We start from the raw sequence: 12,473 nt of genomic DNA on the forward strand, positions 1-12,473 counted from the left end.
CCTTTGCAGAATCCACGACAACAGTGTTAGCAAACTGTTCCAAGAAGGGAAGGGTGGAATTCTGTGTGATGAAGTCACACATCAGAAAGCAATCTCTCAGAAAGCTTCTCTGGAGTTATTTTGTGAGGATATTTGCTTTTTCACCATGGGCCCCAATGGGCTCCCAAATATCACTTCACAGATACCACGAAAAGAGTGTTAGCAGGAGGGCGGAGCAAGATGCCCGAATAGGAACAGCTCCAGTCTCCAACTCCCAACGCGAGCGACACAGAAGACCGGTGATTTCTGCATTTTCAACTGAGGTACTGGGGTCATCTCACTAGGGAGTGCCAGACAATCGGTGCTGGTCAGCTGCTGCAGCCGACAGAGAGCTGAAGCAGGGCAAGGCATCGCCTCACCTGGAAGCTCAAGGGGGAAGGGAATCCCTTTTCCTAGCCAGGGAACTGAGACACACAACACCTGGAAAATCGGGTAACTCCCACCCCAATAGTGCGCTTTAAGAAAGAGGCACACCAGGAGAATATATCCCATACCTGGCCGGGAGGGTCCCATGCCCACGGAGCCTCCCTCCTGCTAACACAGCAGTCTGCAGCGATCTATCCGCAAGGCAGCAGTGAGGCTGGGGGGGCGCCCACCATTGCTGAGGCTTAAGTAGGTAAACAAAGCCGCTGGGAAGCTCGACTGGGTGGAGCTCACAGCAGCTCAAGGAATCCTGCCTGTCTCTGAGTCTCCACCTCTGGGGACAGCGCACAGCTGAACCAACAGCGGAAGCAGCAGGGGACGGTGCAGACGCGAACGACTCTGTCTGACAGCTTTGGGGAGAGCCGTGGATCTCCCAACGCGGAGGTTGAGATCTGAGAACGACAGACTGCCTGCTAAGGTGGGTCCCTGACCCCTGAGTAGCCTAGCTGGGAGACATCCCCCACTAGGGCAGTCTGACACCCCACACCTCACAGGGTGGAGTACACCCCTGAGAGGAAACTTCCAAAGGAAGAATCAGACAGGTACACTCGCTGTTCAGCAATATTCTATCTTCGGCAACCTCTGCTGCTGATACCCAGGCAAACAGGGTCTGGAGTGGACCTCAAGCAATCTCCAACAGACCAACAGACAGTCCTTCTGACTGTCAGAAGGAAAACTATCAAACAAAGGACACCTATACCAAAACCCCATCAGTACGTCACCATCATCAAAGACCAAGACAGATAAAACCACAAAGATGGGGAAGAAGCAGGGCAGAAAAGCTGGAAATTCAAAAAATAAGAGGCATCTCCCCCTGCAAAGGAGCGCAGCCCATCGCCAGCAACGGATCAAGCTGGTCAGAGAATGACTTTGACGAGATGAGAGAAGAAGGCTTCAGTCCATCAAACTTCTCAGAGCTAAAGGAGGAATTACGTACCCAGGACAAAGAAACTAAAAATCTTGAAAAAAAGAGTGGAAGAATTGACAGCTAGACTAATTATATGCAGAGAAGATCATAAACGAAATGACAGAGATGAAAACCATGACACGAGAAATACGTGACATTGCACAGCTTCAGTAACCGACTCGATCCACTGAAAGAAAGAGTATCAGTGATTTGAGGATCAAATGAATGAAATGAAGCGAGATGACAAAACCAAAGAAAAAAGAAGAAAAAGAAATGAACAAATCCTACAAGAAGTATGGGATTATGTAAAAAGACCAAATCTACATCTGATGGGGGTGCCTGAAAGTGAGGGGGAAAATGGAACCAAGTTGGAAAACACTCTTCAGGATATCATCCAGGAGAACTTCCCCAACGTAGTATGGCAGGCCAACATTCAAATTCAGGAAATACAGAGAAACACCACAAAGATACTCCTCCAGAAGAGCAACTCCAAGACACATAATTGCCAGATTCACCAAAGTTGAAAGTGAAAGAAAAAATCTTAAGGGCAGCCAGAGAGAAAGGTCGGGTTACCCACAAGGGAAGCCCATCAGACTAACAGCAGATCTCTCGGCAGAAACTCTACAAGCCAGAAGAGAGTGGGGGCCAATATTCAACATTCTTAAAGAAAAGAATTTTCAACCCAGAATTTCATATCCAGCCAAACCTAAGTTTCATAAGTGAAGGAGAAATAAAATCCTTTACAGATCAGCAAATGCTTAGAGATTTTGTCACCACCAGGCCTGCCTTACAAGAGACTCTGAAGGAAGCCCTAAACATGGAAAGGAACAACCGGTACCAGCCATTGCAAAAACATGCCAAAATGCAAAGACCAGCGAGGCTAGGAAGAAACTGCATCAAATAACGAGCAAAATAACCAGTTATATCATAATGCAGGATCAAGTTCACACATAACAATATCAACCTTAAATGTTAATGGAGTAAATGCTCCAATTGAAAGACATAGACTGGAAACTGGATGAAGAGCCAAGACCCATCAGTCTGCTGTATTCAGGAGACACATCTCACATGCAGAGACATACATAGGCTCAAAATAAAGGGATGGAGGAAGATCTACCAAGCAAATGGAGAACAAAACAAAGCAGGGGTTGCAATCCTTGTCTCTGATAAAACAGACTTTAAACCCTCAAAGATCAAAAGAGACAAAGAAGGCCATTACATAATGGTAAAGGGATCAATTCAACAGGAAGAGCTAACTCTCCTAAATATGTATGCGTCCAATACAGGAGCACCCACATTCATAAAGCAAGTCCTTAGAGGCTTACAAGGAGAGTTGGACTCCCATACAATAATAATGGGAGACTTCAACACTCCACTGTCAAAATTAGACAGATCAACGAGACAGAAAGTTAACAAGGATATCCAGGAATTGAACTCATCTCTGCACCACGTGGACCTAATAGACATCTATAGAACTCTCCACACCAAATCAACAGAATATACATTCTTCTCAGCACCACATCACACTTATTCCAAAATTGACCACATAATTGGAAGTAAAGCACTCCTCAGCAAATGTAAAAGAACTGAAATTATAACAAACTGTCTCTCAGAACACAGTGCAATCAAACTAGAACTCAGGACTAAGAAACTCAATCAAAACCGCTCAACTACATGGAAACTGAACAACCTGCTCCTGAATGACTACTGGGTACATAATGAAATGAAAGCAGAAATAAAGATGTTCTTTGAAACCAATGAGAACAAAGTAGAACATACCAGAATCTCTGGGACACATTTAAAGCAGTGTGTAGAGGAAAATTTATAGCACTAAATGCCCACAAGTGAAAGCAGGAAAGAACTAAAATTGACACTCTAACATCACAATTAAAAGAACTAGAGAGGCAAGAGCAAACACATACAAAAGCTAGCAAAAGGCAAGAAATAACTAACATCAGAGCAGAACTGAAGGTGATAGAGACACAAAAAACACTCCAAAAAATCAAAGAATCCAGGAGTTGGTTTTTTGAAAAGATCAACAAAATTGACAGACCGCTAGCAAGACTAATAAAGAAGAAAAGAGAGAAGAATCAAATAGACGCAATAAAAAATGATAAAGGGGATATCACCACTGACCCCACAGAAATACAAACAACCATCAGAGAATACTATAAACGCCTCTACGCAAATCAACTAGAAAATCTAGAAGAAATGGATAATTTCCTGGACACTTACACTCTCCCAAGACTAAACCAGGAAGAAGTTGAATCCCTGAATTGACCAATAGCAGGCTATGAAATTGAGGCAACAATTAATAGCCTACCCACCAAAAAAAGTCCAGGACCAGATGGATTCACAGCTGAATTCTACCAGAGGCACAAGGAGGAGCTGGTACCATTCCTTCTGAAACGAATCCAATCAATAGAAAAAGAGAGAATCCTCCCTAACTCATTTTATGAGGCCAACATCATCCTGATACCGAATCCTGGCAGAGACACAACAAAAAAAGAGAATTTAAGACCAATATCCCTGATGAACATCGATGCAAAAATTCTCAATAAAATACTGGCAAACCAGATTCAGCAGCACATCAAAGAGCTTATCCACCATGACCAAGTGGGCTTCATCCCTGGGATGCAAGGCTGGTTCAACATTCGCAAATCAATAAATGTAATCCAGCATATAAACAGAACCAAAGACAAGAACCACATGATTATCTCAATAGATGCAGAAAAGGCTTTTGACAAAATTCAACAGCCCTTCATGCTAAAAACGCTCAAAATTCGGTATTGATGGAACGTACCTGAAAATAATAAGAGCTATTTATGACAAACCCACAGCTAATATCATTCTGAATGGGCAAAAACTGGAAAAATTCCCTTTGAAAACTGGCACAAGACAGGGATGCCCTCTCTCACCACTCCTATTCAACATAGTGTTGGAAGTTCTGGCTAGGGCAATCAGGCAAAAGAAAGAAATCAAGGGTATTCAGTTAGGAAAAGAAGAAGTCAAATTGTCCCTGTTTGCAGATGACATGATTGTATATTTAGAAAACCCCATCGTCTCAGCCCAAAATCTCCTTAAGCTGATAAGCAACTTCAGGAAAGTCTCAGGATACAAAATTAATGTGCAAAAATCACAAGCATTCTTATACACCAGTAACAGACAAGCAGAGAGCCAAATCAGGAATGAACTTCCATTCACAATTGCGTCAAAGAGAATGAAATACCTAGGAATCCATCTTACAAGGGATGTAAAGGACCTCTTCAAGGAGAACTACAAACCACTGCTCAGTGAAATAAAAGAGGACACAAAGAAATGGAAGAACATACCATGCTCCTGGATAGGAGGAATCAATATCGTGAAAATGGCCATACTGCCCATGGTTATTTATAGATTCAATGCCATCCCCATCAAGCTACCAATGAGTTTCTTCACAGAATTGGAAAAAACTGCTTTAAAGTTCATATGGAACCAAAAAAGAGCCCGCATTGACAAGACAATCCTAAGTCAAAAGGACAAAGCTGGAGGTGTCACGCTACCTGACTTCAAACTATACTACAAGGCTACAGTAACCAAAACAGCATGGTACTGGTACCAAAACAAAGTTACAGACCAGTGCAACAGAACAGAGTCCTCAGAAATAATACCACACATCTACAGCCATCTGATCTTTGACAAACCTGAGAGAAACAAGAAATGGGGAAAGGATTCCCTATTTAATCAATGGTGCTGGGAAAATTGGCTAGCCGTAAGTAGAAAGCTGAAACTGGATCCTTTCCTTACCCCTTATACGAAGATTAATTCAAGATGGATTAGAGACTTAAATGTTAGACCTAATACCATAAAAACCCTAGAAGAAAATCTAGGTAGTACCACTCAGGACATAGGCATGGGCAAGGACTTCATGTCTAAAACACCAAGAGCAACGGCAGCAAAAGCCAAAATTAACAAATGGGATCTAATTAAACTAAAGAGCTTTTGCACAGCAATAGAAACTACCATCAGAGTGAACAGGCAACCTACAGAATGGGAGACAATTTTTGCAACCTACTCATCTGACAAAGGGCTAATATCCAGAATCTACAAAGAACTCAAACAAATATACGAGAAAAAAACAAACAACCACATCAAAAAGTGGGGAAAGGATATGAACAGACATTTCTCAAAAGAAGATATTCATACAGCCAACAGACACATGAAAAAATGCTCATCATCACTCGCCATCAGAGAAATGCAAATCAAAACCACAATGAGATAACATCTCACACCAGTTAGAATGGCAATCATTAAGAAGTCAGGAAACAACAGGTGTTGGAGAGGATGTGGAGAAATAGGAACACTTTTACACTGTTGGTGGGATTGTAAACCAGTTCAACCATTATGGAAAACAGTATGGCCATTCCTCAAGGATCTAGAACTAGATGTACCATATGACCCAGCCGTCCCACTACTGGGTATATACCCAAAGGATTATAAATTATTCTTCTATAAAGACACATGCACACGAACGTTTATTGCAGCAGTATTCACAATAGCAAAGGCTTGGAATCAACCCAAATGTCCATCTGTGACAGACTGGATTAAGAAAATGTGGCACATATACACCATGGAATACTATGCAGTCATAAAAAAGGATGAGTTTACGTCCTTTGTAAGGACATGGATGCAGCTGGGAACCATCATTCTTAGCAAACTATCACAAGAAGAGAAAACCAAACACCGCATGTTCTCACTCATAGGTGGGAACTGAGCAATGAGATCACTTGGATTCGGGAAGGGGAACATCACACACTGGGGCCTATCATGGGGAGGGGTGAAGAGGGAGGGATTGCATTGGGTAGTTATACCTGATATAAATGATGAATTGATGGGTGCTGACGAGTTGGTGGGTGCAGCACACCAACATGGCATAAGTATACATATGTAACAAACCTGCACGTTATGCACCTGTACCCTAGAACTTAAAGTATAAAAAAAGAAAAAAGAGTGTTAGCAAACTGCTTCCTGAGGTCTAAGTTGTAATTCCGTGAGAATTCACAGATCACAAAGAAGTTTCTCAGAAAGCTTCTTTCACGTTTTGAACTGAAGATATTTCCTCTCTGAGGGTAGGCCTCAATGCGATCCAAAGAAGCCCTTCTCAGGTTCCTCAAAGACAGTATTAATGGACTGCTCCACAAAACGTAAGTGTAACTCTGTGAGATGAATTCACACATCACCAAGAAGTTTCTAAGAAAGCTTCTCTCTTGTTCTCACCTGAGGATATTTCCATTGTCACCGTAAGCTTCATTGGCTAAGAAGTATCCCATTGCAGATTTACAGAAAACTGTGTTAGCAAAGTGCTCACTGAAGAGAAACGTGTAACTCTGTGAGTTGCATTCACACATCGCAATGCAGTTTCTCAGAAAGCTTCTTTCACGTTTTGAACTGATGATATTTCCTGTATCATCGTAGGCCTCAATGCGATCCAAAGAAGCCCTTCTCACGTTCCTCAAAGACAGTGTTAATAGACTGCTCCACGACACATAAGTGTAACTCTGTGAGATGAATTCACACATCACCAAGAAATTTCTAAGAAAGCTTCTTTCCAGTTTACATCTGAGGATATTTCCATTTTCACCGGAAGCTTCATTGCGCTAAGAAGTATCCAATTGCAGATTTCCAGAAAACTGTGTTAGCAAACTGATCACTGAAGAAGAACGTGTAACTCTATGAGTTGCATTCACACATGGCAATGCGGTGTCTCAGAAGGCTTCTTTCCAGTTTCGATCTGAAGATATTTCCTTTTTCACCATAGCCCTCAATGAGCTCCCACATATCACTTGGTAGAAGCCACGGCAACAGTGTTAGCAAACTGTTCCAAGAAGAGAATTGTGGAACTCTGTGTGATGAAGTCACCCATCAGAAAGCAAACTCTCAGAAAGCATCTCTCTCCTTATTATGTGAGGATATTTCCTTTTTCACCTTGGGCCCCTATGGGCTCCCAAATATCACTTTGCAGAATCCACGACAACAGTGTTAGCAATCTCTTCCAAGAAACGAAGGATGGTACTCTGTGTGATGAAGTCACACATCAGTAAGCAATCTCTCAGAAAGCTTCTATCTATTTATTTTGTGAGGATATTTCCTTTTCACCATGTCCCTCTACGGGCTCCATATATCACTTTGCAGATCCAAGAAAAGAGTGTCAGCAAACTGCTTCCTGAGGTCTAAGTTGTAACACTGTGAGATGAATTCTTAGTTCAGAAAGAAGTTTCTCAGAAAGTTTCTTTCACGGTTTGGACTGATGATATTCCCTTTATCAGTGCAGGCCTCAATGCGATCCAAAGAAGCCCTTCTCAGGTTCCTCAAAGACGGTGTTAATGGACTGCTCCATGAAACAGAAGTGTAACTCTGTGAGAAGAATTCACACATCACCAAGAAGTTCATAAGAAAGCTTCTTTCCAGTTTTCATCTCCGGATATTTCCTTTGTCACTGTAAGCTTCATTGCGCTAAGAAGTATCCAATTGCAGATTTCCAGAAAACTGTGTTAGCAAACGGATCACAGAAGAGAAACGTGTAACTCTGTCAGTTGCATTCACACATGGCAATGCAGTTTCTCAGAAGGCTTCTTTCCAGTGATGATCTGAGGATATTTCCTTTTTCACCAGAGCCCTCAATGAGCTCCCAAATATAACTTTGCAGAATCCACGACAGTGTTAGCAAACTGTCCCAAGAAGGGAAGGGTGGAACTCTGTGTGATGAACTCATGCATCAGAAAGCAATCTCTCAGAAAGCTTCTCTGTAGTTATTATGTGAGGGTATTTCCTTTTTCACCCTGTGCCCCTACGGGCTCCAAAACATCACTTTGCAGAATCCGTGAAACAATGTTAGCAAACTGTTCCAAGAAGAGAGGGGTGGAATTCCGTATGATGAAGTCAGCAAACAGAAAGCAATCTCTCAGAAAGCTTCTCTCTAGTTATTAAGTGAGGATATTTCCTTTTTCACCTTGGGCCCCTATGGGATCCCAAATATCACTTTGCAGAATCCACGACATCAGTGTTAGGAAACTCTTCCAAGAAGGCAAGGGTCGAACTCTGTGTGATGAAGTCACACATCAGAAAGCAATCTCTCGGAAAGCTTCTCTCTAGTTATGATGTGAGAATATTTCCTTTTTCACCATGTCCCCCTATAGGCTCCATATATCACTTTGCAGATTCCAAGAATAGAGTGTTAGCAAACTGCTTCCTGAGGTCTAAGTTGTAACTCTGTGAGATGAATTCAGAGATCAGAAAGAAGTTTCTCAGAAAGCTTCTTTCACGTTTTGAACTGATGATATTTCCTTTATCAGCGTAGGAATCAATGCCATCCAAAGAAGCCCTCCTCAGGTTCTTCAAGGACGGTGTTAATGGACTGCTCCACGAAACATAAGTGTAACTCTGCGAGATGAATTCACACATCACCAAGAAGTTTCTAAGAAAGCTTCTTTCTAGTTCTCATCTGAGGATATTTCCTTTGTCACCGTAAGCTTCAATGCGCTAAGAAGTATCCAATTGCAGATTTCCAGAAAACTGTGTTAGCAAACTGATCACAGAAGAGAAACGTGTAACTGTGTGAGTTGCATTCACACATGGCAATGCAGTTTCTCAGAAGGCTTCTTTCCAGTTCTGATCTGAGGATATTTCCTTTTTCACGATAGCCTCAATGAGCTCCCAAATATCACTTTGCAGAATAAACGACAACAGTGTTTGCCAACTGTCCCAAGAAGGGAAGGGTGGAACTCTGTGTGATGAACTCACGCATCTGAAAGCAATCTCTCAGAAAGCTTCTCTCTATTTATTATGTTTGGATATTTCCTTTTTCACCGTGGGCCCCTATGGGCTCCCAAATATCAGTTTTCAGATTCCACGAAAAGAGTGTTAGCAAACTGCTTCCTGGGGTCTAAGGTGTAACTCTTTGAGATGAATTCACAGATCAGAAAGAAGCTGCTCAGAAAGCTTCTTTCAAGTTTTGAACTGATGATATTTCCTTTATCAGCGTAGGCCTCAATGCGATCCAAAGAAGCCCTTCTCAGTTTCCTCAAAAACAGTGTTAACGGACTGCTCCACGAAACATAAGTGTAACTCTGTGAGATGAATTCACACATCACCAAAAAGTTTCTAAGAAAGCTTCTTTCTAGTTTTCATCTGAGGATATTTCCTTTGTCACCGTCAGCTTCATTGCTCTAAGAAGTATCCAATTGCAGATTTCCAGAAAACTGTGTTAGCAAACTGATCACAGAAGAGAAACGTGTAACTCTGTGAGTTGCATTCACACATGGCAATGCAGTTTCTCAGAAGGCTTCTTGCCAGTTTTGATCTGAGGATATTTCCTTTTTCACGATAGCCCTCAACGAGCTCCCAAATATCACTTTCCAGATTACACAACAACACTGTTAGTAAACTCATCCAAGAAGGGAAGGGTAGAACTCTGTGTGATGAAATCACACATCAGAGGGCAATCTCTCAGAAAGCTTCTCTTTATTTTTTATGTGAGGATATTTCCGTTTTCACCATGTCCCCCTATTGGCTCCATATATCACTTTGCAGATTCCAAGAAAAGAGTGTTAGCAAACTGCTTCCTGAGGTCTAAGGTGTGACTCTGTGAGATGAATTCACAGATCAGAAAGAATTTGCTCAGAAAGCTTCTTTCACGTTTTGAACTGATGATATTTCCTTTATCAACCTAGGCCTCAATGCAATCCAAAGAAGCCCTTCTCAGGTTCCTCAAAAACAGTGTTAATGGACTGCTACAGGAAACATAAGTGTAACTCTGTGAAATGAATTCACACATCACCAAGAAGTTTCTACGAAAGCTTCTTTCTAGTTTTCATCTGAGGATATTTCCTTTGTGACCATAAGCTTCATTGCGCTAAGAAGAATCCTATTGCAGATTTCCAGAAAAATTAGTTAGCAAACTGATCACTTTAGAGATACGTGTAACTCTGTGAGTTGCTTTCACACATGGCAATGCAGTTTCTCAGAAGGCTTCTTTCCAGTTTTGTTCTGAGGATATTTCCTTTTTCACCATAGCCCTCAATGAGCTCCCAAATATCGAGTTGCAGAATCCACGACCACAGTGTGAGCAAACTGTTCCAAGAAGGGAAGGGTGGAACTCTGTGTGATGAAGTCACACATCAGAAAGCAATCTATCAGAAAGCTTCTCTCTAGTTATTATCTCAGGATATTTCCTTTGTCACAATGGGCCCCTAAGGGCTCCCAAATATCACTTTGCAGATTCTACGAAAAGAGTGTTTGCAAACTGCTTCCTGAGGTCTAAGTTGTAACTCTGTGAGTTGAATTCACAGATCAGAAATAAGTTTCTCAAAAAGCTTGTTTCACGTTTTGAATTGATGATGTTTCCTTTATCAGCGTAGGCCTCAATACGATCAAAAGAAGCCCTTCTCAGATTCGTCAGAGACACTGTTAACGGCGTGCTCCATGCAACATATGTGTAACCCTGTGAGATGAATTCACACATCACCAAGAAGTTTCTAAGAAAACTTCTTTCTAGTTTTCATCTGAGGATATTTCCTTTTTCACCTTTTGCCCCTATCAGGTCCCAAGTATGCCTTTGCAGAATCTTCGAAAACAGTGTTAGCAAACTGTTCCAAGAAGGGAAGGGTGGAACTCTGTGTGATGAAGTCACACATAAGAAATCAATGTCTCAGAAAGCTTCTCTCTAGTTATTATATGAGGATATTTCCTTTTTCACCATGGGCCCCCAGGGGCTCCCAAATATCACTTTACAGGTTCCACGAGAAGAGTGTTAGCAAACTGCTTCCTGAGGTGTAAGGTGTAAACCTGTGAGATGAATTCTCAGATCAGAAAGAAGCAGCTCAGAAAGCTTCTTTCACGTTTTGAACTGATGAAATTTCCTTTATCAGCGTAGGCCTCAATGCGATCCAAAGAAGCCCTTCTCAGGTTCCTCAAAGACAGTGTTAATGGACTGCTCCACGAAACATAAGTGTAACTCTGTGAGATGAATTCACATATCACCAAGAAGTTTCTAAGAGAGCTTCTTTCTAGTTTTCATCTGAGGATATTTCCTCTGTCACCACAAGCTTCATTGCGCTATGAAGTATCTCATTGCAGATTCCCAGAAAATTGTGTTAACCAACTGATCACTGAAGAGAAACGTGTAACTCTGTGAGTTGCATTCACTCATGGCAATGCAGTTTCTCAGAAGGCTTCTTTCCAGTTTTTATCTGAGGATATTTCCTTTTTCACCAGAGCCCTCAATGAGCTCCCAAATATCACTTTTCAGAATCCATGACAACAGTGTTAGCAAACTGTTCCAAGAAGGGAAGGGTGGAACTCTGTGTGATGAAGTCACGCATGACAAAGCAATTTCTCAGAAAGCTTCTCTCTAGTTATTATGTGAGGATACTTCTTTTTTCACCATTGGCCTCAAAGGGCTCCCAAATATCACTTTGCAGATTCCACGAAAAGAGTGTTAGCAAACTTGTTCCTGAGGAATAAGTTGTAACTCTGTGAGACAAATTCACAGTTCACAAAGTAGTTTCTCAGAAGTCTTCTTTTTCGTTTTAATGGGAGGATATTTTCTTTGGCCCCTTAGACTTCAAAGGGATTCGAAATATCTGTTCTCAGATTTCACACACACTGGGCTAGCCAACAGCCCCACGAAATACAGCTGTAACTCAGTGGGTTGAATTCACACATCACGAAGCGGTTTCTCAGAAAGCTTATTGCTTTATGAAGATGAGGTTATTTGTGGTCTCTGAGCGCCACCGTGTGTCCTATTGCAGATTCTGCGAAAACTCGGTTAGGAAGCTTCTCAGCGAAAAGAATGATTGAACTCTGGGGGCTGAATTCACCAACAGCAAAGACGTTTCTGAGAAGGTTTCTCTACAGATTTGTCCGAGGATACTTCCTTATTCACCATGGAATTCAACGATATCCAAGACATCACTTATGAGATTCCACAAAATGAGTGCTAGGAAACTCCCCCAGGAAAGGGGGGTATAACACTGTGAAGTGAATTCACAGATCACAAAGCAGTTTCTCACAAAACTTCATTCTGGTTTTTCTAGGAGGATATTTCCTTTGTCAGTCCACTCTTCAA

Source organism: Rhinopithecus roxellana, chromosome 2 (assembly GCF_007565055.1).
Source record: "Rhinopithecus roxellana isolate Shanxi Qingling chromosome 2, ASM756505v1, whole genome shotgun sequence".
Lineage (NCBI taxonomy): Eukaryota > Metazoa > Chordata > Mammalia > Primates > Cercopithecidae > Rhinopithecus > Rhinopithecus roxellana.